This window comes from Pristiophorus japonicus, chromosome 1 (genome assembly GCF_044704955.1).
Source record: "Pristiophorus japonicus isolate sPriJap1 chromosome 1, sPriJap1.hap1, whole genome shotgun sequence".
Taxonomy (NCBI): Eukaryota; Metazoa; Chordata; class Chondrichthyes; family Pristiophoridae; genus Pristiophorus; species Pristiophorus japonicus.
The window spans coordinates 322,033,061-322,055,975 of NC_091977.1; the positions used below are offsets into that span (position 1 = coordinate 322,033,061).

A 22,915-nucleotide genomic window follows, 5' to 3' on the forward strand; every position below is an offset into this window, starting at 1 on the left:
GTAGTTTGGTGGCATCCCACGGTATATACTAATTTAATTTATATAGATTGGACCTCCCTTATCCGGCACCACCCCTCGTTCGGCATCAGGTGGGGGGGGCATATGCGCAGCATGCGGCCGGGTCAACAAATGAACAAATTGAAGTCCTTCCTCGCTGCCGACTCCCGCAGTCGTGGGCCTGATCACATGATCCTGGCCCCCAACGCCCAACGATCTCTCTGCCGCACTCCCAGCCAGCCAGCCCCGATATCCACGACCGCTCTACTGTAAACTCCTCCTGACTCCGCGATTTCCCCCGCCTCGCGGCCTTCCTTGCTGCACCCCCCAGCCTGCTAGCCCCGATATCCCCGACCGCTCCAATGCAAACTCTGCCGGACAGGCGGTCCAACTTGCCAAATTTTTTTTTACTTACTGAGAAACAGATGACCAATGAGAAAATATGACTGGTGTTGGCGATCTCTTCCACCGCCAATGATTCCACCCCCCCGCTGCAGCACTCCCAGCAGCCAGCCCTGATATCCCCGAGTGCCAAGGAACGTCCAAAACATGCAGATAGTCATAACTCTGCCTACCTTTCCAGCACTTTGCTTTCATCGGGGATATCTGGGTGGGCAGGCTGGGGGCTAGGAATGCAGCAGTGAGGAAGGGTGGGGAGAGGCTGCAATCGACAGCGGTGGAAGAGATCACATAGAGTTGGTCCGGCAGAATTTGCAGTGGAGCGGTCGGGGATATCGGGGCTGGCTAGCTGGGGGCTGAGAGTGCGGCAGAGAGATCGCGGGGTCAGGCCAGCAATCGGAGTTCATGAAAATTGTAGTAATTATGCTTGATGTAAACAATGTGTGTACATGGTCGCTATGAGCACAGAAATGAAGACAAGATACGTTTTTGACCAATGAAGTTGTAAAAACGGTTTGTATAGCTTTGCTCCCCTTATAACACGTGACCTCCCCACGTCTGGCAAAATCCCTTATTCGGCACAAGCCAGGTCCCGAGGGTGCCGGATAACGGAGGTTCAATCTGCTATTGTATTTATATTTTGTTGATGTAGAGGTATTTCCATTCTATTTGACAAACTACACCACTGCTGCACTTGAATCCTGATTTGCAAAATTGCTTATCTTGCAGCATTTAGATATTGTAATATTTGTGGTGCTTTTGTCTGTGAATTTGTGTCAGCTGAGGCTAGACTGAGACTGTCAGAATTTGTTTCACTTGGAAACCTTAACTGCTTTCAGGATTGATTTTATTCCATCTATTTGATTTAAACACCCAGGTCCCAGAAATGCTGAGACACTTTCCATCCCTAGAACTATGGAATGTTTATACAGTTAATTATACCATGGTACATTTTCTTGATCTTGTACTTGTAGGAGTATATATGAATATTTTGATCTATGTATACTTCAAACAGTACTAGAACAAATGGGGAATTTGTACCAATTCTAAACATAAGTAAATATATTTTACTATCTGTGCATTTTTTTTTTAAAAAAAGCTCGTCAATTTAAATTTTGACTACTGCCACAGTCCATGTTCAGCTCAACATATACAGGCGACTGTAGATGAAATCCATGGCTTTTGTATTCAGTTGAATACACTGGGAATTCTTCCAATGCAGATACATTTTGCTTGCAACTTGAATAGAGATCCTTAATTGAAAACTATTTATTCTGTGGATGGTCAATTAAGACTAGAGGAATTTGCTGTCAGGTGCCAAATGATTGTAAACCGGTTAGTTGGGTACTTATTTAAGTATATATTTGTCTGGCAGCTTTATCTAATATTTGATACATTTTTAATTTCCCTTCCTGTTTGAACCTCAAAGCATACCAGGGTATATTCCAGGAGTGCTCTCAATCCACCATTATTTCTGAGACCATTAAGATACGGCTGAAGACTGAAGGAACCCCAACGTATAAATTATGTTGCGGAGGCAGGTACATGTTTAGTCTCGGTAGAGTTAGGGAAATGTCAGGCCTCTTGTTATTTTCTATCCAAGCAGCGAGTGTCAATTTAAAAAAAAAAGTTAAAACAATCTAAATTGCTTTATTTGCCTTTTACTGTTGCTTATTTGTTTTTAATAAACCTGCCTAGTTTATAGCAAGAGCTACTGTTGATCAGGATGTTTCCTCTATCACTTTCTGAAAGTTAGGAGATCACAAGAGCGTCAGAAAGCTAAATACAGTAATCAGGATTTTTGTTCAGCCCTTGAGCTCACTGCATTACCAGATATTGGGTGGGTCATAAAGAGCGATGGCTTGCTTGCAGAGGTGGTCTTTGGCGCTAAGCACAAGGGAAATATATGTGAAAATCCCAAATATAACCAGTACACATCAAGAGCACCCATTCATTACTTGTTTGGACTCTAGTAAATCTTTATAGGTGTTTTATCCACATATTTTGAGGGTGGAGAAGCTATGTTTGCTATTATAAAGGATATGTATTTTTACCACTAATAATGAGAACTTCCCCAGTCTACATGCCCTGTGATTCAGAGAAGCAAGAGATTTTTTTTCTGCAGCATTCCAAACATGGTTTCAGTTTCATTACTCGGCAGAGCATTGGTGCTGAGCTGGCTTAAAGATTGATGCTCTTCAAGCTTTTCTGGCCACCTCTGCCCCTGCATGGACTGGAAATGCCAACCACTCCATTTTCCTCCACTGCCATTTCTCAATGGTCCACTTATGAGGGATTATACATGCATCTGTCCTCCCAGGGTATTTGCAGGATCTTGTGGATCATCGTTGGTGATATTTCTCCAGCGATTTGAGGTGTTTACTGTATATGGTCCATGTCTCTGAGCCATATAGGAGGGCGGGTATCACTACAGCCCTATAGACCATAGGCTTGGTGCCAGATTTGAGGGCCTGATCTTCCTCAGGCGGCCAAAGGCTGCGCTGGCACACTGGAAGCGGTGTTGAACCTCGTCGTCAAAGGCTGCCCTTGCTGATAATAGGCTCCCGAGGTATGGAAAATGGTCTACGTTGTCCAGCGCCGCGCCGTGGATCGTGATGACTGGGGGGGCAGTGCTGTGTGGCAGGGTCAAGTTGGTGGAGGACCTTCGTCTTAGGATGTTTAGCGTAAGGCCCATGCTTTCGTGCGCCTCGGTGAAGATGTTGATGATGACTTGGAGTTCAGACGCAAGCGTTGTCAACATACTATAGCTCAATGACCGAGGATGGGATGGTCTTGGATCTGGCCTGGAGGCGACGAAGGTTGAACAGGTTCCCACTGTTCCATAGTATAGTTCCACTCCAGCGGGGAGCTTATTGAGTGTGAGGTGGAGCATTGCAGTGAGGAAGATTGAGAAGAGGGTTGGCGCGATGACGCAGTCCTGCTTGACCCCAGTCCGGACGTGGATTGGGTCTGTGGTGGATCTGTTGGTCAGGATCATGGCTTGCATGTCATTGTGGAGGATGGCGATAAACTTATGGGGGCAGCCGAAATGGAGGAGGACACTCCATAGTGTCAAATGCCTTTTGTAAGGTCAAAGAAGGCCATGTACAAGGGTTGGTGCTATTCCCTTGCATTTCTCTTGCAATTGTCACGCCGTAAAGATCATGTCCATTGTACCCCGTAGTGGACGGAATCCACACTGAATCTGGGAGGAACTCCTCAGCTACAGGGAGAAGCCAACATCCCCAGCATCGAAGCACTGAACCACTCGATCAGCTCCGTTGGGCAGGCCACATTGTTCGCATGTCCGACACAAGACTCCCAAAGCAAGCGCTCTACACGGCAAGCGAGCCCCAGGTGGGCAGAGGAAACGTTTCAAGGACACCCTCAAAGCCTCCTTGTTAAAGTGCAACATCCCCACCTACACCTGGAAATCCCTGGCCAAAGACCGCCCGAAGTGGAGGAAGAGCATCAGGGAGGGCGCTGAGCACCAAGTCTCGTCGCCGAGAGCATGCAGAAAACCAGCGCAGACAGCGGAAGGAACGTGCAGCAAACCAGTCCCACCCACCCTTTCTTTCAACAACTGTCTGTCCCACCTGCGACAGAGACTGTAATTGCCGTTTTGGGCTGTTCAGTCACCTGAGAACTCACTTTTGGAGTGGATTTCAAGGGACTGCCTATGATGATGCCTCGTTCCAATTTCTAGCAATAGTTTCTCCCTGTTGACTCCACACAGTTGCCTCTGTAGTACGCCAAGATCCAACTTTGGCTTCCTCTTGTTTGCCTCTAAGAGACTTGGGGGTGAAATTATTTTCCAGGCAAAAAGGACCAATTTCGGGCCACGACGTCCCATGACTGATCTGCGCCTCCATTTTAGTTGGTCATCTAAAACAGGCTTTTGGACCCTTGAATGTGTTGATGAAGGGCCTAACGTCCATCTAAGGATGTCTCTCGGAAATTCATTAGCACGGAGCGACGCCAGGCCTCGGCTCAGATTTTTGGTTCCTAATGTAACCTAATCAGGATTTCTAAGGGCCTCAACCAAAAAAATAAATATATTTTTCTATGTAGAGCCGGCAGGAGCAGTACTCCTCACTCCTCACTCCTCACTCCACAGCATGCCACTTCCAGCCCACACTTGTATCCCTCCTGCTTCGCTCTGCTCCCATGCCTTGTCCCATGACCCTGCTAGCAAAGCAGTTGGCCAAAATTGGGCCTCTTCAAATTGGAAAACTGCCTCTGGTTGCCCGATTGGCACCCGCAGCAATATGCTGATGAGACCCGAGGCGCAATTTGGGACAACCCTCTGGCCTCTAGGTTCTGACGGACCACCTATTTCAGGCCCAAAAGTGTTCAAGTGTCATAGGAGATTCGCAAGTTTAATTTTAAAAATCTTCGGAATCCCTTTTAATGATATTAATGGGGTTTTGAATTCCTAACCATTTATCAAGAGAAAGGAATAACTTCAAACTTGATTTTATTTTTAACTATTGTCCAAAGGAGGTTCTATTAAACCCACTTGTGAAGTGCAAGGTATATTTTAGAATCTTTTGTCCTTATCTGATTTCAACAGGTGAATACAAACGTTGGATTGATATCCTGTAGTTTGTAAATTTTAGAAATGTAATATTTCATCTGCTGTAGTGAGAAATAACTATAAGAAGCTGCTGGTTACCGATTTGGTTCACTATTAATCTATGACGTGAATAAAATGAAGCTATATTGAGCCTTGTGACAAATGTCCTTGTGTAAATTGCTTCTTATTGCAAATAATTTTACCATTTTAATTTGAAATTGTGAAAAATATCCCCCATACTTGCCTTTGGATTTTAGTGGCTTCTCCTTGTTGTTCCCCCTCCATGGGCAAGAGAGAAGCAAGTCACAGATACAGCCTGTATAGTTGTAGTTGTTTGCTATATTTTTTGACCTACTTTCAAAATCTAACAATTGCGCATCCTTTTCAGTTATTATACTATTTTTACTTGCAAAGGATGCCAATTTAACATCATTCTATCTGAATGTATCAGTGGATAAATGCACAACATGAGTGATATGACCAGCAAGTATCAGCTTTGATCCCTGTTAAGTTGTTGTCAGCAGATCTTGGCCAACAGCAGTAGAGTAGCTAGTTATAGTTGGTCTTGCCCTCCCTGCTGTGGACTAAGGAGGGGTACAATCAGCCAGGATTTTGCTTCTATTTGCTGACTAGTAAATACTGTCTGGATTCAAATGAGAACACGTTGAGACCTCATGTTAAACAGCTTCAAATGTTGCAAACAACCTGCGAGTACAGATTGTGAATTTTGGAAAAGGCTGGTTTGGGGCGCACGCATCCTAAGCATACTTTTTAAAATGGAGAGGGTGAGCTTGCTGGCAATGCTGCGGCTTGTTTAAACAAACCAAAAGTGGTCTGTAGTAAGACTTGTATAAATGAAGGTTGGTGGTATTATGTTGATGTGTTGTGTTTATACAGGGATTTTATTTGATTTTAATGCATGTTTGTAGTTAAGTACTAGTAAGTCATAATTCTGCATTTATTCCATAAGCACTAAGAATTTTTTTCACTTGGTAGGAAATACTTTTTGAAATAATTACAATCTGGCGTGTGAGCTAGTTTGTTTACAGTTCTAAACACAAGTTAAATGATGGAAGCAGTGCTCATCATAGCAAACCTGTTAATTTCTAGAGATTTGTTTTAATTGTGAGAAATTAAGTTTGAACTTGTATTAATTTAGGTGAAATTCTGAGATTTGCAGATGTGTGTATTTTTCAAATAAAAACTAGAATTTTCATCTGAATTTAAAGATTGTAAAGTTTTTTTGATATATGCAATAGGTTATTTGTATTCAGTTTTTTTTCACCTTAAGGACAGGTTAGAGAGTGTGTGCATGTGCAACTTAATGCAAACACAGGTCACACGTAGTACAAATTGTTTTCATGATCAGTTTTTATGCTGGAATGGGAACAATAGATCTCGTACATTTGAGTTCTCCATTGATAGGTATTCACCAATCTTGGCATGTCATACAATAGTGGTAACTGGGGTCTTCCAGAACATGTTGCTTTCTCTTCTAGTCCATCAGATTGCACATGTTCTGATTCTTGGATACAGGCTAGAAAAGATGAGAATTATTGGTGGAAATATCTGACATAATTACACCTGTTTGTGTAATTTCTGTCATGGCCATTGATCCTTTAAGTTCATGATTTGGATGTATTGATACCAAGATTCATCAGCTGCTCCTAAGAAACCGTTGACTGTTACTATTTTACTGGTGTGGCCTACTACCTGATTGTGACAGTGTCAAGTTTCTACATTTTCCTTCTCCTCTTTGGTATCTCACAGGATCTGATTTTTCCCATCTAGCCAGTGTTGCAGTACTGGGGTCAGCATTGCCCTTGCTTCCTCATTTGAATGACAATCCTAAGGACTGTGTTATTGGTAGTGGAATTCTTTTTAATTGCAATGTGGAGGCACTTTAGCCCTGTTTCCTGATGTTTTCCTTTTTGGTTATTGGTGAACAAAAGGGAGATGAGTGTTTATATCCTAGCAACAACACAGATGAGCTAACCTGCCACCAAGACACCTGGGTGGGTTGGATGAAAAAGGGAGAAGAATGGGCATGGGAGGGGATTTTTGGCAGAAAGGCAGAATAATCTGTCCAACTGAATCTCATCTTTTTTTAAGAACTGCAAATTTGAACATTATTTTAGAAAAGGTAAGCTGTCATCAGAAAGATCAGTTAATATCTCTAATCCTGTAACAGTCTTGGAGCTAGAGCAAAATACCGCAACCTGGAACAATATATTTTTGTTGCTCACTTGTTTTATTCATATATCTACAAAATAGTATTAATAGACTTTCTACAAAATTCCTAATAAACTACTCTCTTCTCCCCAGGAACTGCGAATATGTGAAAATCTTCAGTGGACGCTTGGGTCAAAGAATTAAAACAGAGAATCCTCAACTCAGCTGCAAGATTATTTCCATAAAGAAATATCCATGCACCACATATTTTATTTCTCAGTAAAATAAAGGCTTTTTAAAATTTCCATAGTGCCAAAGTTTTAATACTGCAGTTGAAAGGATTTTTGTACATAAGTGATTGTTTTGGAACAGATTTGTACAGTTTGGGATTTTACTACATTTTTACTGAGGTTTAATTTTGGAGATATCATGTCTTTGAGCACATTTTTTTTTAGGTTTAGCAACCACTCGTTTTTTTTCATGTAGGCTGTTACATTATCCATGTAGTTTTGGCTCATATGCGATATAGTTATCTGCCGCCTTGTGATATTGGCAGTTGCAATAAGCTTTGAGCAACCAAATGACATTTCAACATTAGTTTAAAATACGCATCTATCAGTAAAGAAGTGTAAACTGATATATTTGTGACTTAATTATGCATGCTGCTTTTTGTATATGCTTTGGAAAATTCGTCTGTTCAATTTTATGCTTTAAGCTTTAGTAGTTGCTTGAAATTACACATTGTAGATGTCGATAAAGTCAGCAGATTTCTGTTTTTCCCCAAATATTTTCTTCAGAAGCCATATTCTCAGTTACTAGTATTTTTCAGTATCATCTGCAAAAGTCATTTTGTATACTGACATTAGAAAAATGCTGCTTCTATATATACAGTACTACGTTTATATAATATGTATAGTATTTAAATATTGTAAGCATTGAGTAAGGGGGTTGCAAGCTGTGGTTTGAATAAATCAAAGTCCAGTTCGAATTTTTCCCACTATTTATTGTACTTTTTGGTATGAGTACTGAGAAGAAACTTCCAAGTTAATTGGTCATGCCTTTTTTTAATAGTTAGCAGTTCACCACCATAGTTATTTGCATATAGTTTGTTTTGCTTGTGTAAGAAATTACCATTTGTGCTCCATCCATTTCAAGAATTTTTGTTTAGATTATTTTCTGAAAGTGAAATGATATCTATAAAGCATTAGTAGTAAGGCAAACCAGTTAACATGTACCTAATTTTTGACAGATTCTTTCTATTTCTATAGAAAATATTGATCTCTTTACAAATTTAAATAATGATTACAGTAATGGCTGGTGAATGTGCATTTTTATAATGCAAAAAAATTATTTGCACGATTATTATACAAGTACTGTATACTAAATTCTTCAAAGTTTGATCATTATTAGAACTTTGGTTGTCCAACCACTACTGGCACACACGTCATCAGTAGTTTGGACATGCACTAGTAATTCACAAAAGCAGTTTAGCTTTTTATTTTCCTTGATATTCATCAAGAATCCTGGGAAAACCTGACTTGTCTAAATTTGCCATAATATAAACAATTGGTCTTGGTCACCTTTTCAGGTTTAAAATATGTGAACAGTATTTTAGTTTCTAAATTTAGCAGGATGTTTTGTTGCACAAATTATGTAGTAGATTTTTCAAACACTTTTTGGGAAACGCCTAGCATGTTGCGCCCACTGCTCTTCCTGGCTCGCTAGTGCTATAGTTTTTAGTTTGCACACATAGCTAGTAACCTAAATCTTAAGATTTAGCATCCTATATTTTTACGGTGTTAACAATTGTCACTGTAGTTATAAACAGTAAAATGTTAACAAGACCAAGCATTATTTAAATGGAACTCGAGAAAATACTTCCCCTACTACCCCCGAAGACTGACGCAGAAAATGCAATTGAAAGTTTTTAAATGTCAGAACTGCATTTAGAAAAATATTAGAAGCCTTAATACATCACATATGGGTGGTCTTCAGGAAGCTTAAGTAGTATTTAATCCTGACCTTTTTGATAAGTAACCTGGTGGCTTGGGTGCAGTTGGCTATTACACTGGCTACAGCCTTTGTAGAGCTCTTCCGCCAATGGAAATTGACTGCAGTGAAGGTGAATCGGCAGAGAGGACCAATGTCCAATAAATCACTTAACTGGAAACTTGAAAGTAAATTTAAACAAAAATTGCTACATGATCTCCACTTAACCTATTTTTTTAGGTTTGCACTGCTGTCTTGTTTGTCCAACCACCTCCTCTGTAAAGTTCTGTGAACAACCATGTGTTAAAGATATTTGACATAATCAGCCAGCATTCGTGCCATTCTGAGAGCTTTCCAGGAGACTTAAATGTGCTGTTGAAGTGATCAGTGGAGATTTTATATAGGCTTATTTTTTTAAAATATTTTCAGTTTTATTACTACAGATAATGTTTTTAAAATTACATCTGTTTAGCTACTGCAATTCTGTCTTGAAGTTTTTTTCTGTAGCTTTGACAAATCCTTTTCCATTGACTACAATGATTGTAACATGTGAAAATAACACATTTCAAAATAAACCTCCATTCTGTGATTCATAAAGTTGTGGGATTTACATTGCTTTCTGATCATGGTGTCAGCCGTGGCTCAGTGGTAACACCCTTGCTTCTGAGTCAGAAGCTTGTAGGTTCAAGTCCCCATTCCAGAGACTTGAGCACAGATATCTAGGCTGACACTCCAGTACAGTAGTGAGGGAGCGCTGCACTGTCAGAGGTGCTATCTTTCAGCGAGGCCCTGTCTGTTCTCTCAGGTGGACGTAAAAGATGCTATTTCGAAGAGCAGCAGCGGTGTTATCTCTGATATCGTGGCTAATAATTACACTTCAATCAACATCAGATTAGTAACGGTTCAGTAGAATTCTCTTGATACAACAAAGCAACTTGCATTTATATAGCACCTTTAACATAGTAAATTGCCTTAAAGCACTTCACAGGAGTGTTATCAAACAAAATGTGACACTGAGCCACATAAGGAGATGGTCAAAGAGGTAGATTTTAAAGAGTGCCTTAAAGGAGAAGCAAGAAGTAGAGAGGTTTAGGGAAGGAATTCTAGAACTTAGGGCTGAAGCAGCTGAAGGCACAGCCACCAGTAGTGGAGTGAAGAAAATTGGGGATGTGCAAGAGACCAGAATTGGAGGAGCTCTGAGATCTTGTAGGGCTAGAGGTGGTTACACTGACGGAGGGCCGAGGCCATGGAGGGATTTGAAAACAAGGATGAAAATTTGTAAATCAAGGCCTTGCCAGACCTGAAAATTAGTGGATGTGGTGTAATTGGACTTCCAGAAGGCATTTCACAAGGTGCCGCATAAAAGGTTACTGCACAAGATAAAAGTTCATGGAGTTGGGGGTAATATATTAGCATGGATAGAGGATTGGCTAACTAACAGAAAACAGAGAGTCATGATAAATGGTTCATTCTCGGGCTGGCAATCAGTAACTAGTGAGGTGCCGCAGGGATCTGTGCTGGGACCCCAACTATTTACAATCTATATTAATGACTTAGAAGAAGGGACCGAGTGTAACAGCCAAGTTTGCTGACGATACAAAGATGGGAGGAAAAGCAATGTGCGAGGAGGACACAAAAAATCTGCAAAAGGACATAGACAGGCTAAGTGAGTGGGCAAAAATTTGACAGATGGAGTATAATGTTGGAAAGTGTGAGGTCATGCACTTTGGCAGAAAAAATCAACAGCAAGTTATTATTTAAATGGAGAAAGATTGCAAAGTGCAGTGGGACCTGGGGGTGTGAATGTTTAAAAATGTATAGAGACATTGAAGTTGAGAACATGGGAATTGTATAGGGACAGTATAAGCTAACAAACAATTCATGGAGGAATAGCCATGACATCTCAGACTCGAGACTGCGAAATGTTACAACACTAACACATATTGAAACAAAACCCACAGCTTGCAGAAAAACCTCAAGGTCTTATTAAATCATGTTATTAACCTGAAACATTGACAGAAGGTCTTTGTTTAAAATCGGACCATGCTTGGGTCGGCTTATGCGTGGACAGAGGGAAGGAGGGATCAAAAGAGATGGGCTGAGCTGGGATGTCACTCTAGCCCTATCTTGTTATCTTTTGCCGAAAATGTATAACCATCGTGCCTTGACAATGTAAGGTCACTTATCCGTAGGGAGTGTGTACGCTCGATCGAGAATGTATATCCTCTGTCTGATAAGTCTTGCCTGCCGGTAAAATAAAGACTGCTTTGTTCAAAGCACAAGAGGTATTCGACTCAGTAATTTTACTGAACCAGATTGAGAGAAAAGAATCTACATTTACCTTTGGTGTCAGAAGTGGGATCTCAACGGACGACTGCCGAAAACTTGCGAATTAAGAGCCAGACTAGCCTTGGACGAGACGAGGGGAAAGTGGCCACTGGAGTGAGTATGATTTCAATACTGCTCCAGTTTCCCCCGGTTTCAAAAGTCTGAGGAAAGTTTAGCCACTCGCTGGTTCTCAGGTAGTGTCTGAACGAGATCCAGGACAATCTGGTGAATACCTTTCAAACTTAGAATAGGGATAGAGATAGGGAAATTGCGCGATGACGCAAACCAAGCGGCGACTTGGAAAGATAGGTTATAGTTAGAGCTAGATAGGGATAGATGATCAATCATGGATCCAAAAATTAATAGGAAAGAAAAGAGACTCTTGTGAACGTCTGTGTAAATGAGAAATGCTTCTGTGATTTTTACTGTTTAAAAAAAAAAAGCCGGGGAGTTGTGGTTTGTTTTATCTCAAACAGAATGAAAGTTTTTTTTAACCCTTCGTAGTGTTGTCCTGTATGTGGGAAGTTTAAGAGTGTGAACCTTATTGAATTACGTATATTCGGATGATAAGTTACGGAGCCAGGAAATGCACAAAGGATAGGTTTGTTGAAAAAAAAGAAAAACTTGTTGAAAGAAAACATTCAGAGAAGGCACAGCAAAACAACTGAGATAGATTCAAAAGGATTCAAAAAAATATATATTAAATAACACGACCTTGAGGCTGGAACAATTGAGATAACGAAAAGCAGTCCACAGCCTACGTGCCAGACTTCTCTCTAGTTATGGAAAAGACAAAAAAAAGTAACGTACTAAATAGGTGCTAAAAAAAATGTTCTGAGATTTTAAATTATGAGAAAAATTCCACTGCAGTAAAAAAAAAAAAAATCACTCCTATCCAGTTGGCAGAAAAACTCCATTAAATTAGGGCTTTCATTGACTGATTGAATTTAAACTGCGCAGTGACGCGAAAGGATAGGGAAATTTGGAGACTAAAAGAAATTAAATAAGGCTCATAAGAAATCAAATTTAGAAAATTAGGCTCACAGGGAATTAAATAGAGGATAGGTGTTCAATTCAGGTATGATGTCGACCTTGTATATCACTTGGCCCGTCTGGGCACTGATTGAATTTAAATCACGCAGCAACTCGGAAGGTAGGGCCGACGCGAACGCGCAGCGACGCGAGACGTGCAACGGCGCGAGCGTGCGGCCAAGTGGAGGGCTGACGCAGACGCGCAGCGACGCTAACGCGTGGTGACGCGAGACGTGCGGCGGCGCGAGCGCCGCCCGAGTGAACGTGGGCCGACGCGAACGCGCAGCAACGCGAACCACGAAATATCAAGTCAGTGCTGATTTTTGTAAGTCCGTTTATTGTAAGTTTGTTAAGTCTGTTTACTTTAAGTTGGAATCGCGCGGCGACGCGAGCCGCAGGGCGACGCGGCTTTGTGTTAGTTTAGTAAGTTTGTTAAGTCTGTTTCAAGTTGGAATCGTGCGGCAACGTGAGCCGCGGGGCGACGCGGCTTTGTGTTAGTTTAGTAAGTTTGTTAAGTCTGTTTCAAGTTGGAATCGCGCGGCGCCGCGGGGCAACGCGGCTTTGTATTAGTTTAGTAAGTTTGTTAAGTCTGTTTACTTCAAGTTTGAATCGCGTGACGACGCGAGCCGCGGGGCGACGTGGCTTTGTGTTAGTTTTAGTAAAGTCTGTTTGTTTTAAGTTTGTTTAAATCGCACAACTACGTGAACGCGTAACGACACGGTAATGGGTAATCAGTTGGATAAAACAACGGATGCGGATAGTCCGCTACAAAAGTTATGTGAAGAATTCCCTGAAAGAGCTGAAGACTTTAGAAAATTATCAGGAGCCCTGAACAAATTATTAGGAGATGACCAGTGGCCTCTAGGTGGCACTAGAAGCGTAGAGGTAGTAAAAAAAAAAGCACAGGGATTGTCAAAAAAAAAATTTAAAGATGCATCACTTCTGTCAAGTTGGCAAATAAATGCTATTAAATTAGGACTTTCATTGACAGAGGAAACACATGTTAAAACTGTAGACATCTTAAAAAAAGAATGTGCGCACGAGAAACTTACTAAGAGATCCTCTGGGACCTCTGAGAAAGGTATTGACCAACTACGTAGTAAAATGGCTGGCTTTTGATAAAATTGATGAGTGGTCACTGACTCAGCGCCCAACGACGCCTCCCGCACCCCCTGGCCCCTTGCTCCAGTCCTCTTCCCAACACCCTCCACCTTACACTCCGGCGAGGGGAGTTAAAAATAACCCCATACCACCAAAGCAACAAACCCAAACTGACTCCTCATCCTCTGATAGCGATTCGGATCCCCAGTTCACAAGCAATATAGCCGAAAGGACCAGATCTCACACTCGAAAGGGCAGAACTATATCTCGATATCACAGACAGTCCTGTAAATCTTCTAGTCAATCTACCAGTCCAAGTTGTAAAAGACATAGCAAAAACACCCCCGCCGATCGAGACGCAGAACTGTCAAGCAGTCAGACAGCTCCGAAACATTCTCCGACCTAGGAATGATTTCCAAGATCCCAAAGTCCCGACATCAATTCCCTGTCAGACCAATGCCAAACCCTGATGCACAACAAGCTGCAGAACACCCACTATAGATGTCTATGTGATCTTCGAACAACTATTTGATTGCTCACGCTATCCAGACAAATGGAAAGGGCAGTTAGATATTATTGGCAGGAAAAGAAAGGGGAGGGGGGAGGTGCGCCCCCAATCCGGGTCAAGACTGAATACGTGACTAGAAAGGAAGAGCCATCTCGGGAGGAAGGATCAATAGAACCGCAGTGTTGCATACAGGATTGGATGGATAAACAAGGATACGGTTATACTAAACAACCAAACGGCCCGAGCCCTGCTAATAAACCTCCCTATTGTCCCTGGCATGGTATGGGAAGAGGCCGGAACTGGGTAAGAGGAATTGACTGTTTTAATTGTGGGCAGGAAGGACATTGGAATAAAAATTGCCCCTACCGTCAGCATGGAAAAGGAAGAGGAGGGGGGCAAGGGGGGAGAGGAGGATCTTACACTAACTTCTCCCAGAGCGGCCCCTTTGGTCAATTGTCCTCCGATTGACTACGCAGCTTGATTGTGCAGGGATCCTCCCCGGACGACGAACCAATGATATTGTTAAAAATTCTGAATGAGTGGCAACTCTTTTTGATAGATACGGGAGCCTTCATGTCTTCTGTACAATCAAAGCTTAAACTCCCTGCCTCTACTGAAACACAGAAACTTTCAGGATTCCTGGGACAAATCTCGACATTCCCGGTGTCAGAACCGGTTAAAATGGGTTACCAGGAAGAATCGGTGGAACATCGATTTGTTATCACAACCAATCTGGACTGTAACTTGATGGCTAGAGACCTCCTCTGCAAATTCCAGTTGCATTTGGAGTGTGGAGATGATGGGATTATTGCAAAACAGGGAACCCTTAAGCGGCAGTATTATACCACTAGAACCCCTCAGTGGTGGTCTCTGGACCTGCTGCAGGCACCCTATCACGTGACCCTAGCATACGATCCCAGTGGAAAGAATCAGGACCTGCAGAACTTTTATCAGGATCACGAAGGGGAAGTGAAGGAAATTCTATTAAGGGCTAGAGTGACTGGACCGGAAGGGAAGGCAGATTTTGTGGAAATGGACAGCCCCCAACGGTGGCACCACATATTACTCGTGAAGTATTACCTCCCCACCACGCTAAAGATTTGGGAGTTATGGTGTGCCAGGCTATAGACGAGGCTGACCCTACCAGCCGGGATGTGCAAATTGTAAAACATGGCCAAACAGTCCAATTCCACGGGGACCCCGAGAAGGTCTTAAGACTCTGCAGCATCATACTGGCTCTGACATACCTGACTATGTGGATCCTCATGTGTGGGCAGAGGACCCCTCCCAAGTGGGTTATCACAGGCAATACCGAGTATCCACCGAGCTTTGGAGGCTAGCCGAGTCGAACCAATTTGCCAGTTTCCAGTCCCTAGCACGGCTAAACAAATGCGACAGTGTTTGGGGATGATCAATCACTGCAGATCCTGGATCCGTAATGTTGCCCTGATGACTAAGCACCTCACCCCGTATACAAATAAGTAAGGCAGCTTTGAAATAGAAACCGCAGACGTCCAAGCCTTTAAGGAACTAAAGACAGCCCTGCTGCAAGCTCCGGCTTTGGGCCAGCCCCTCTATGACCGGCCCTTTCAACTGTATTGTACAATTCTGAAAGACTGTGCTACCGTTGTCTTAACACATCTCACTCCGTAGCTGCCCTCCTGGGCCAACTGCAGACTCAACACCTTACCATGGCCAGGCAAAGCAGATATGAAATCTACTTACTAAACAATCCTAAGCTGACCTTTCGGTACTGTACTGCAATTAATCCGGCCTGTTTTCTTACTGAGCCACCCCAAGATGAGGAAGAACCCAGTCATGATTGTTTATCTTTAATTTAAGAGGCCACATCGGTCAGGGAAGATTTAGTTGATGTACCAATGGAAGATCCAGACTGTATTATGTATGTAGACGGAAGTTCTTCCATTGACCCAGAAGGCAGACGAAATTCTGGATACGCTATCAGATCGTGGAATCTGCCGCCTTTGAGTCCGCTTATTCCGCCCAACAAGCTGAACTATTTGCCCTTACCAGAGCCTGTATCTTGGCTAAAGACCTCAAGGTTAATATCTATACCGACTCTGGGTATGCCTTTGGAGTAGCTCATGATTTCGGACAATTATGGAAAAATAGGGGATTCCTAACCTCACAGGGGAGTGAGATATCTCATAAACAGCTAGTATCTGATTTGTTGCAAGCCCTCATGTTCCCCAAACGCATTGCCATTGTCAAATGTACCGCACACACTACCAGAAAATTTCTGGTTGATATAGGGAATCGTTGTGCTGACCAAGAGGCCAAACAGGCCTCTCGTGACCAACAGATGGTAGTGCCCAAAATTATGAGTCAGACTAAAAATCCTGCGAAGGATAAGTTAGCCTCGGAAAAACCAATGCCAACCATCCAAGATGTTATCAAAGCACAGGAGGACGCTCCTGAAAAAGATAAACTGTTGTGGAAATATTATGCATGTACTTATGACAATATTTCTAAACTCTGGACTACTCCCGCGGAACAGACTTGCATGTCTGACAAGTTGGCTCTATGGGTTATTGAATGTATGCATTTTGCTACTCATTGTGGAGCAAGGACCACGAGTGACACACTTTTGGCTACTTGGTGGCACCCTAGACTCCAGGCGCTCACCCAGAACATCAGTAGTCGTTGCCTGGTTTGCCAGCAACATAATCCAGGGAAGGGAGTCCCCTGTGATTGGGGTAAAACGCCCCTACCCGAAGGTCCCTTTGAGACATTTCAGTTGGACTACATTGAGTTGCAAAAAGTTCAGTGTTACAAATATGTGTTAGTAATAGTGACAGTTTCGGCGCATGGGAGGGGAGACAGAGACGAGAGCTACATGTCTTATGTTTATACGCAAAATGGGAACTTTTCTAGATGTTGGGTGTGTTCACATTCCCTATACATTTTACTCCTAGAATGATCCTAAGTGTTATCATGGAATGATAAAAGGGGGGAATGTGAATGTTTAAAGATGTGTTTAGCAGATGGATTGAAGCCTACCCTACCCTGGACAATAAGGCTCAAACTGTTGTTAAGGTGTTAATGAGGGAAATTGTTCCTAGATATGGTATCTCAGCTCGACTGATGACCACCTATGTTCTTTCTCTGACTCAGGCTCTGCGACTAGTTCACAACCAGGTTCAAGATGCTCACCTCGACCTCCCAGTTTTACCCGAATTGTCCCTCGTGGCACCAGGGAAGTATGGATTCGGAAGGGATTAGAGCCACAATGGGAGGGGCCTTTTCAGGTGTTACTCACTACCCCCACTGCAGCCAAGGTTGAGGGGGAAAGTGCCTGGGTTCACCTGCACCACTGCAAGCTCACCACCCCCTAACGAACCTATTTTGCTGGTTATTCTAATTTCTGTTTCTGTTCCAGACTTCCTCTTCTCCATAGCTGAACAAGGCTGTTGGCATCCTAATTGGAACGTGGACCAGTTTGAACTTTTACCCATAGTGATAGACAGCCAGCTACACCGACGGTGACCTGAGAAGAGAGACGGGAAAACTGAACTCTTTTAATCAGCAAAATAATTGGACTATTTATCTGAATCCTGAGCCATAAGATGAAACTGTCTGTATGCCACAGTCTGTATAATAGTGTTGATATATGACAGTTTCGGCGCATGGGAGGGGAGACAGAGACGAGAGCTACATGTCTTATGTTTATGCGCAAAATGGGAACTTTTCTAGATGTTGGGTGTGTTCAGATTCCCTATACATTTTACTCCTAGAATGATCCTAAGTGTTATCATGGAATGATAAAAGGGGGGAATGTGAATGTTTAAAAATGTATAGAGACATTGAAGTTGAGAACGTGGGAATTGTATATGGACAGTATAAGCTAACAAACAATTCATGGAGGAATAGCCATGACATCTCAGACTCGAGACTGCGAAATGTTACAACACTAACACATATTGAAACAAAACCCACAGCTTGCAGAAAAACCTCAAGGTCTTATTAAATCATGTTATTAACCTGAAACATTGACAGAAGGTCTTTGTTTAAAATCGGACCATGCTTGGGTCGGCTTATGCGTGGACAGAGGGAAGGAGGGATCAAAAGAGATGGGCTGAGCTGGGATGTCACTCTAGCCCTATCTTGTTATCTTTTGCCGAAAATGTATAACCATCGTGCCTTGACAATGTAAGGTCACTTATCCGTAGGGAGTGTGTACGCTCGATCGAGAATGTATATCCTCTGTCTGATAAGTCTTGCCGGCCGGTAAAATAAAGACTGCTTTGTTCAAAGCACAAGAGGTATTCGACTCAGTAATTTTACTGAACCAGATTGAGAGAAAAGAATCTACATTTACAGGGGTACTTGTGCATGAAACACAAAAGGTTAGTATGCAGGTACAGCAAGTGATTAGGAAGGTCAATGGAATCTTGGCCTTTATTGCAAAGGGGATGGAGTGTAAAAGCAGGGAAGTCTTGTTACAGCTACATAAGGTATTGGAGAGGCCACATCTGGAATACTGCATGCAGTTTTGGTTTCCATATTTACGAAAGGATATACTTGTTTAGGAGGCAGTTCAGAGAAGGTTCACTAGGTTGATTCCGGAGATGAGGGGGTTGACATAAGGAAAGGTTGAGTAGGTTGGGCCTCTACTCATTGGAATTAAGAAGATTGAGAGGTGATCTTATCGAAACGTATAAGATTATGAAGGGACTTGAGATGAGGAGAAATTTCTTTTCTCAGAGAGTTGTTGATCTGTGGAATTCGCTGCCTCAGAGAGCTGTGGAAGCTGGGACATTGAATAAATTTAAGACAGAGATAGTCAGTTTCTTAACCGATAAGGGAATAAGGGGTTATGGGGAGTGGGCAGGAAAGTGGACCTAAGTCCATGATCGGATCAGCCATGATCGTATTAAATGGTGGAACAGGCTCGAGCGGCCATATGGTCTACTCCTGCTCCCGCTTCTTATGTTATATTGTAGGTCAAAGAGCACAGGGGTGATGGGTGAATGGAACTTGGTGCAAATTCGGATAGCAGAGTTCTGGATGAGCTCAAGTTAGCAACTGTGGAAGATGGGAGGCCGGCCTGGAGAGTATTGGAATAATCAAGTCTAGAGGTAATAAAGGCAAGGTTGAAATTTCAGCAGCAGATGAAGCCATATAGCCCAGTCATGGACAGTCATAGCTATGGAACTTTACTGTCTAACTGTAGTTGTTTCCATGGGTGGTTATAACCAGCTGTTTAATCGAAACATTGATTCATTTATGTTAAGGGAACATCTAGAAGTTCTCATACTTTAACTAATATAGAATTATATTTTTTGTTTTGTATTTTTATGACCTCTTTGTCAACTTGATCTAACTTAAAGCTGAAGGAACAGGTGCATGGCAGTGTCCCTGGAGCTCTTCACCAGGAATGTGCTAGAGATTTCCAGTTGCATCCCTCTCTTTCTCATGCTGGAAGGTGATGGAGATTCTGCTAAGAGCCTCCCCACCCCCCGACATCAATAGGCTCAGACTAGCATCTGAAAGGAATGGAATTCAAATCCACAGCTTTCCCCATCCCATGGCACTAATATTCAACACCACCCTCCGAGAACTCTGCATTTCTCCAACTCTGGCCTCTTGAACATCCCATATTTCCTTGGCCCAACATTGGCAGCCATGCCTTTAGCTGCCTAGGCCCTAAGCTCTGGAGTTCTATCATCAAACCTCTCCGCCTTTCTACCTCTCCTCCTTTATGATAACATAAGAAATATGAGCCAGAGTAGGCCATTTGGCCCCTCGAGCCTGCTGTGCTATTCAATAAGATCATGGCTTAGAGAATTCCAAAGATTCACGACCCTCTAAGAGAAGAAATTCCTCCTCATTTCTGTTTTAAATGGGTGACCATTTATTCACCCCTTATTCTAAAACTATGCCCCCTAGTTCTAGATCCCTCACATGAGGGGGAACATCCTCTCTGAATCATTAAAACCTAACTTCCCCACAAAGGCCTCCATATTCAATGTAGGAAAATTGAGGGAATTGCAGTTATGTGTCCCTGAAACATGCCCTTTGACCTTGCCATCATGCCCCAGGCAGGGACTAATTAGCAATCTTGTTGTGCGAGACCCCTTGGGGAAGAGTGACCATAACATGGTAGAATTCTTTATTAGGATGGAGAGTGACACAGTTAATTCAGAAACTAGGGTCCTGAACTTAAGGAAAGGTAACTTCGATGGTTTGAGGCGTGAATTGGCTAGAATAGACTGGCAAATGATACTTAAAGGGTTGACAGTGGATAGGCAATGGCAAACATTTAAAGATCACATGGATGAACTTCAGCAATTGTACATCCCTGTCTGGAGTAAAAATAAACCAGGGTAGGTGGCTCAACTGTGGCTAACAAGGAAATTAAGGATAGTATTAAATCCAAGGAAGAGGCATATAAATTGGCCAGAAACAGCAGCAAACCTGAGGACTGGGAGAAATTTAGAATTCAGAAGAGGAGGACAAAGGGTTTAATTAGGAGGGGGAAAATAGAGTACGAGAAGAAGCTTGCCAGGAACATAAAAACTGACTGCAAAAGCTTCTATAGATATGTGAAGAGAAAAAGATTAGTGAAGACAAACGTAGGTCCCTTGCAGTCGGATGTGAATTTATAATGGGGAACCAAAGAAATGGCAGACCAATTGAACAAATACTTTGGTTCTGTCTTCACGTAGGAAGACACAAACAACCTTCTGGAAGTACTAGGGGACCGAGGGTTTAGTGAGAAGGAGGAACTGAAGGAAATCCTTAGACGGGAAATTATGTTAGGGAAATTGATTAGATTGAAGGCTGATAAATCTCTGAGGCCTGATAGTCTGCATCCCAGAGTATTTAAGGATATGGCCCTAGAAATAGTGGATGCATTGGTGATCATTTTCCAACAGTCTATCGACTCGGGATCAGTTCCAATGGACTGGAGGGTAGCTAATGTAACACCACCTTTTAAAAAGGAAGGGAGAGAGAAAGTGGGTAATTATAGACCAGTTAGCCTGACATCAGTATGGGGAAAATGTTGGAATTCATTATTAAGGATGAAATAGCAGCGCATTTGGAAAGCAGTGACAGGATCGGTCCAAGTCAGCATGGAATTATGAAGGGGAAATCATACTTGACAAATCTTCTGGAATTTTTTGAGGATGTAACTAGTAGAGTGGACATGGGAGAACCAGTGGATGTGGTGTATTTGGACTTTCAAAAGGCTTTTGACAAGGTCCCACATAAGAGCTTGGTGTGCAAAATCAAAGCACATTGTATTGGGGGTAATATACTGACGTGGATAGAGAACTGGTTGGCAGACAGGAAGCAGAGAGTTGGGATAAACGGGTCCCTTTCAGAATGGCAGGCAGTGACTAGTGGAGTGCCGCAGGGCTCAGTGCTGGGACCCCAGCTCTTTAATGATTTGGATTAAGGAATTGAGTGTAATATCTCCAAGTTCGCAGATGATACTAAACTGGGTGGCGGTGTGAGCTGTGAGGGGGACGCTAAGAGGCTGCAGGGTGATTTAGACAGGTTAGGTGAGTGGGCAAATGCATGGCAGATGCAGTATAATGTGGATAAATGTGAGGTTATCTCCACTTCTGGGGCAAAAACGCGGAGACAGAATATTATCTGAATGGTGGCAGATTTGGAAAAGGGGAGGTGCAACGAGATCTAGGTGTCATGGTTCATCAGTCATTGAAAGTTGGCATACAGGTACAGCAGGCGGTAAAGAAGGCAAATGGTATGTTGGCCTTCATAGCTAGGGGATTTGAGTATAGGAGCAGGGAGGTCTTACTGCAATTGTACAGGGCCTTGGTGAGGCCTCACCTGGAATATTGTGTTCCGTTTTGGTCTCCTAATCTGAGGAAGGACGTTCTTGCTTTGAGGGAGTGCAGCGAAGGTTCACCAGACTGATTCCTGGGATGGCTGGGCTGACATATGAGGAGAAACTGGATCAACTGGCCTTTATATATTGGAGTTTAAAGGATGAGAGGGGATCTCATAGAAACATATAAGATTCTGACGGGACTGGACAGGTTAGATGCGGGTAGATTGTTCCCGATGTTGGGGAAGTCCAGAACCAGGGGACAAAGTCTTAGGATAAGGGGTAGGCCATTTAGGACTGAGATGAGGAGAAACTTCTTCACTCAGAGAGTTGTTAACCTGTGGAATTCCCTGCCACAGAGAGCTGTTGATGCCAGTTCATTGGATATATTCAAGAGGGTGTTAGATATCGCCCTTATGGCTAAGGGGATCAAGGGGTATGAAGAGAAAGCAGGAAAGGGGTACTGAGGGACTGATCAGCCATGATCTTATCGAATGGTGGTGCAGGCCTGAAGGGCTGAATGGCCTACACCTGCACCTATTTTCTATGTCTATGTTTCAATGAAAGACTCAGTGTCACGTCAATTATTATAGCTGACTCCAGTACAACATGAATAAAGCGGGAACTCGCTGTAATTCAGGATATGATACATTAACAACCAATTTCAAATCAAATGAAGATGAGAGCAAGTGACATTTTATTTATGACAAGAAAAAGGGACGACAGTCCTCATAAAGATTCATAGAATTATCAGCGTGGTGGATGTGGAATTGTTAGGAGTGAGACTCACGATCACCAAGTGACATAAATTGTCAAGCATCTAAACACCTGGAGCTGGGTTTATTTTTCCAAAAATGTCAGTCACCAAAAGCAGATTTCATTTTTTTAATGGTGGTCACACTTAATGAGCCCCAGTTGGCTTTTTTTTGCATTAAACTAGCATTGGCAACTTTGGTTGGATATGCTCCTGGAAGGTTCATCATGTGACCTTCCA

General features: G+C 42.7%; 1 protein-coding gene and 1 long non-coding RNA gene across 6 annotated transcripts in view; both read left to right on the plus strand.

The window, feature by feature from the left end:
- LOC139272602 (zinc fingers and homeoboxes protein 1-like) overlaps positions 1-9,708 on the plus strand; it is a 42,590-nt gene extending 32,882 nt beyond the window's left edge. For 4 of the 5 annotated variants that reach the window (XM_070888689.1, XM_070888694.1, XM_070888695.1 and 1 more), the window contains one exon: positions 7,298-9,708. The gene's annotated coding sequence lies outside the window, so the exon portion shown is untranslated. Of the gene's footprint in view, positions 1-1,825; positions 1,938-7,297 lie in introns of all 5 variants that reach the window. The other variant, XR_011594916.1, reaches the window with a different exon arrangement.
- Positions 9,709-10,959: 1,251 nt separating this feature from the next.
- On the plus strand, positions 10,960-18,382 carry LOC139272626 (uncharacterized). Its single transcript, XR_011594919.1, has 2 exons — positions 10,960-11,575; positions 17,503-18,382. It is a non-coding gene; the product is annotated as an uncharacterized lncRNA (long non-coding RNA).
- The last annotated feature ends 4,533 nt before the right edge of the window (positions 18,383-22,915 follow it).